This window comes from Ahaetulla prasina, chromosome 4, assembly GCF_028640845.1.
Source record: "Ahaetulla prasina isolate Xishuangbanna chromosome 4, ASM2864084v1, whole genome shotgun sequence".
Taxonomy (NCBI): Eukaryota; Metazoa; Chordata; class Lepidosauria; order Squamata; family Colubridae; genus Ahaetulla; species Ahaetulla prasina.
The window spans coordinates 65,028,226-65,034,225 of NC_080542.1; positions in this window are offsets into that span (position 1 = coordinate 65,028,226).

Sequence of the window (6,000 nt, forward strand, 5' to 3'; positions counted from 1 at the left end):
TCCAAAACACATTTGGAGCATATTAATTTTACTTGGCTTCTATTTTGTTAATTAAACTGATGAGGCGAATTATTTGCTCATTTTGAGGCTGACATTAAGTGACATTTTGTGGTGACATCTGATATTTTTATGCTAATTGAATAACTTTTTGATTTGTATATCCCTATTTGATTTGTGGAGTGCTTGGGAAGCACTGAAAATTACTGCAGAAGATAATAAGTAATCTAAGTGATTTATAAGTGGAGTTGCTAACATTCTAAACACAGGTGGCTGTATATTCTGAAATGTGTTAAGGTGCTTAGTTAAACTGTCATTCTTGTGTTTTGTTAAGGGATTGAAATTATATATGCTATATGGAAAACTTGATGGTTTTCTGTCAAAGAAATACTGAAAAATATAGCAGACATTTTATCAAAGATAGTGGGCAGAAAAATAAAAATAGTATAATTTACATATATGTTATGAGTATTTTTATAAGTAGAGTATCAACCAACAGGAAAAGCTATGTTAAAATGTATAATCAGATTTGTGCAATAAATGAATAAGAAGTCATCATTACAGTTCAAGTTCATGTGTCAGATAATTGAGAATCAACCTGGCAAACCAATTATCTGGGGTATAACCACTAAGCCTAAATCTTGAGATGATAGATGAGTGGGAAGGGAGGTGGAGAGAGGGAGGGAGAGAGGGAGGGAGGGAGGGAGAGAGAGGGAAAGAAAGAATAGGAAGCTACAGACAATGAGGACTCAACATCAAAGCAGTTATAATGCTGGACAAGATAGGTCACATTAGATTGTCATATATTCTTGTGGGCTATTTTGTTCTGTAAAATTAAAAACAGTCCACTTGATTGGCAGATTCATTATAACTTAGAATAACAGCAAAAGTATCCTGCAAACCAGTGTAATTTTTACAGTGCAGGACAAATTAGCTATTTAAGAGACAAGCAGGAATTTAGAAGTTCTTGATTAACTAATTAAGACATAATAATAATAATTAAAGTAATTGCACAACTTACTTGCAGTCTGTTATTTGATTTGTTATTTGTAAATTGAATTCCAGTTTATGATTGGAATTGCTGGTTGTTTTCTAAAACTCTGACTTGCTTGTTTACTTGCACACATATGTACTGTACACACATGTAGATATTATGCATGCATACATACACGCACACACACAAATACACACTGCAGTTCAGTTTCAAAAGAAAGGAGAATCCAGCAAACAGTATCCAAAGCATTGAAACAAAATTCATCCAAATCATTCTTTTGCAACTTGTCAGCATGTGGTCTTCTGGAAATGCCCTTCAGCCCAAACAGAATTGATAATTTAAACAGTCCAATAGCATGGTGGGGTGGGGGGGCTCATCAAGCTCTGAATAAGTGGCAATGAAGAAACAATAAAGAATAGATATGTACCTGATGAAATGCCTAGAGCTAGGATGAAGGGGATTTAACAAATTGGTTAGCAGATGACTTCTTACAGCTTCATTTATTTACAGGCTTTCAGTAATACAGGTTTATCAGATTAAAAAACCCTACTACTTATTGGTATTATTGTATTACAGTTTTGGGTTCCATCCTGAACATTTGGCTTCATCATTTCACCATCCTGAAGTTTTCTTTCCTTTCCTTTCTTTGTTTTTTTTTTCCATTTTTAATCAGAGGGTACTTTTTGCTGCTAGTGAATGTTAAGACAATTCCTCTGTCTGCAAAAATATTAGAGATCAATCAAGGCTGACAATTTTAATATCAGAGTTCAATTTTAAGAGCTTAAACTGTGGAAATTTGAGCTCACTTATATAGCTCTTATATTTGACATATTTTTCTCACTATCATTCTAGTAGCAGATGAGCCATTGTTTCTGATATATTATTAAGTCTTGACATGAGAAAATGATAATTAAACATTATTTTAATGACAAGCCAAGCGCAGATATATAGTTCCAGATAAATGGAACTACCAGAGTTTACCTAGGTAAAGTAGAAAATTCCGGTGGCAATAGTCTTTTTTCATTCATCTTCACAATGATAATCAATAAATACATTAACCACCTCCCTCCACTTTGCAAATAATTTTCTAGTTGCTTATTGAAATATTCTTCAGTAAATTTCCATCATGCTAGTTTAAAGAGGTACCATTGAGATAGAGAATTAATTAATACTTTTTCAGTGGTAAACCAAAAAAGGTGAAAAACTAGACTTAGCCTTGACATGTGCATAGAAAGCTAATAATTTCTCTTGCTTGTTATTATTAATTACTCTGTTCTTCTCACTACTCATACATGTGATGCTATTTTAAAATTCTGCAGTTTCCATGGGAAATTCATCAGTAGAAGGATATGCAAAATTTCTATGGGATAAATGTAGTAATCATGAATGGTGATGCTAAGGAAATGAGTATCATAAATAACTTGAACTTCCTGTTCCTATTTTTGCCTGTTACATTTCAGAATTCTGAATCAAATTCTATAGTAGCATCTTTTGACTACAGCTGTTGCAAAAATGTCTTTGAATTCAAGTGCCATATGGATTGAATTATTAGGAAGCAAGTAGATTTATACTTAATTTTCTTAGACTATTTTTATATGTTAGCATAAATTGGTTATATATAGTATACATACTTGCTATTTTAACAGGCCTAGATATTTAATATCCATTTTCATGTGTCACACAGTTTTTCTAGTCTTGGTTAATATTAATGTTTCAATTCTTAATGCTGAAAGTTTTTGATGTTTTAATGTTCTTATCATTTTTATTCTATTTTTGTATTGTTGTAAGTTGCCTAGAATCACTTAAAATTGAGATGACTCCATTTAATTTTAATCATCATCATCATCATGATTCCCTGGTTCATAATTATAATTATATGATCTTCAGATCATATAACCCCCCCTCCTTCGTGAGGCACTGTCTTGACATGGTTGTAGGGCATGAATGTTTTGAGGAAAATAAGAACTATGCCAGAGTTTCCATGATACTACAGAGGTTTCATCAGAGAAACAAAATTAAGAATGTTTCTTCCACAAAAAATAGTGAGAGTAGACTTCTGGTACCATCGCAGGCTTCGGAGACAGTCCTTTGGATCGCCAGCCCCATGGTTGCATTTAAAACCATTTTGACAGTGCAAATCAGCTGTCTGACGGTTTGGAAAGCTTTCCCTCAGGAGAAGAGGGAAAGCAGAGCAGTCGGGCGTGGGTAGAGCTCCCCGAGATCTCCTGGGAGAAAGCCGGGAGATTGAAGGGTGAGAGCTCCCCTTTAGCCCGGCAGAGCTCCACACCCAGAGCTCTTCTGCTTTATGCAGAACAAGAAGCCGCAACCACCTCTGCATCTATGATTAGCTTCAAATTGATTTCAATGCAGATGGAACAAAAGCAGGAGAACTAGCATCTGTGATTGCAAGTAACAAACCTTAACTTTGTTTCCAAACTGTTTCCTTTTGAATCAATTCGAGAAGAATAAAGAAAATGGCGCTTGTTATAAACAGGGTGGGAAAGTGAAAGTTAAGGATCTGCTTGTTAAAGCTGTTACTGCCCTCAGTGCAGTAACATTAATTTGGACAGTTTAAAAATGGTAATTGAAAGATTTATATTTATTTAACTCAATCATTGTGCTTTTGGAAGAATTAAGGAAAATTGGACTTATTGGAGGTATTTAAGTATAATTAAAGCAAGATGGCTTCTAAACAATTAAAGCCTGGACTCTCTAAAAGTGCTGGGGGCTCTCCAGCTCATACGGCTAATCCACAAGCCGTAAACTTGGAAGCTTTACAAGAATCTTTGAAGGAATTTTTAAAAGATTCTATAGAACAATCATTAAAGCTTCATACTGCTGTTATGGGAGAAAAATTTAAAGAGATCTCAGAGGAGATGTCAGCTCATAATAAAGATATAAGAGACGACATAGTGACTGCATTTCAAGGCTTGGCAAACAATATAATCCAGTTGGAAGAAAGGGTGGAAGAAATTAATCAATCTAATTTGAATTTAGAAAATAAAATGGAGGCGGTTCAGACTAAAGTGGAAAAGGCAGATGATGAAGTGGTTTTGCTACAATAAAGATCGATGGAGTTTGCTGTAAGAGTGTGTGGGCTGCAAGAAAATAAACAAGAGGACTTAAGAGAGATTTTTTCAAAAGCCTTTGCACAATTGTTGGAGGAGCAACCAGCAGACCTCCAATTCCAAATTGATAAAATCTACCATGTTAATTCCTGGGTTGCTAGACAAAGGCAGTTGCCAAGAGACATTGTGATTTATTTTATAACTAGGAGGATTAGAAATGAAATCTTACAAGCATCTTGCAAAAATAAAATGCAAATAGCAGGACAAGAGGTATTAGTTTTGAAAGAAATTCCTCCTAAAATGCTAAAAAATAGAAAGGAGTTTGCTTTTTTGGTAAATGAGCTGCGAAATCAACAGATGCAATTTAGAAGGGAGGTTCCAACTGGACTAACATTAATTTAATGCTGGAGAAAGATATCACCTTAACACGGTTTGGAAAACAAGGGATTTTTATACCAATGTTTTAAAGGCTGGATGTCCACCATCGCCAGATGCTAGGAGGAGAGGAGAAGCAGAGTTAGCAAAAAAGTATGACAAGGAAGGAAAACAGATACAAAGACAAGTGGAAGCTCCAATTACTGAAGAAGATCTGTCGCAATCACTGGCTATTTTCCAAATATCAGAAGTAGGGGAAAATATAGGGGATACTAAAAATCCAAAAGAGCAAAGACTGACTAGAGCAGCTACTAAACGTAAAGAACAAGAAAAAATGCAGCAATTTCAAACAAAAATTCAATAAATTCCTACCTTTTTTTTCTGATAGACATCAATCTTTTTCTAGGATTGATTTTATATTAATTTCTATTGACTTTCTTTCCAGGGTGAAGAAGACCAAAATATGTCCAAGAACTTTAACTGATCATAGTCTGGTGTGAGTGGAATTTAAGCAGGAAAAGTCAGATAGGAGATCTTGGAGATTAAATGAGAATTTGTTTAGATATGAAGAAAATGTAAAGAAATGTAAAAGACAAATGAAAGCATTTTTTGTTATAAATATGAATAAGGATACTCCAATAGAAATAGTTTGGGATGCAAGTAAAGCATATATGAGGTGAATTTTAATATATATGAACAATAAACACAGAATTAGACAGCAGAAGAAGCGTAAGGAACTAGAAGAGGAAATAAAAAAGAAACAGCAATTACTTATACTTAATCCAGAGGATAAAAAAGTTAGAGAAGCAATAAATATACTGCGAGGACAGTTTAATATGCTTATAGCTGATCAGGTGGCAGCTAATTTACAATATGTTAAACACAATACATTTTGTAATGCTAATAAGCCAGGCAAGTGGTTGGCATATGTAATAAGGAAAAAACAGAAATCACATGTTATTGGAAAGATAGAATATAAAGGTAAAGAAGTATACCAACAGAATTTGATTTAAAAAGCTTTTTTAGAATTTTATACAAAATTATATGCTACTGACTCAATTCAAGGTACAGATATAGATAAATATTTACCGGAAGGGAATATTGATGAACTTACGTCAGAACAAAGGGAAAGACTGAATCAATCTATAACCTCAGAAGAAATTATTTTAGCTATTAAGCAGCTAAAAATAGGTAAAGCCCCAGGAACAAACCACTGTTTATTATAAAAATTTACAATTTGAAATGGTGGACCCTCTTAAGGAATTATTTAATAAAATTCAATTTGGAGGAAATGTATCTCCATCCTGGAGAACTGCTTTTATCTCACTGATACCAAAGGAGGATCAAGATTGTACTAAGCCAGAAAATTATAGGCCAATATCACTTTTGAATGTTGATTATAAGATTTTCGATTGAACTGGGAATTTTTATTTAGAGTAATAGAAAAGATGCAGTTTGGGGAATGTTTTATACAATCAATTAGGGCAGTATATCAGAGACAAATAGCTCAAATAATAGTTAATGGTAGTTTAACAGAAGTTTTTAGAACTGAAAAAGGAACAAGGC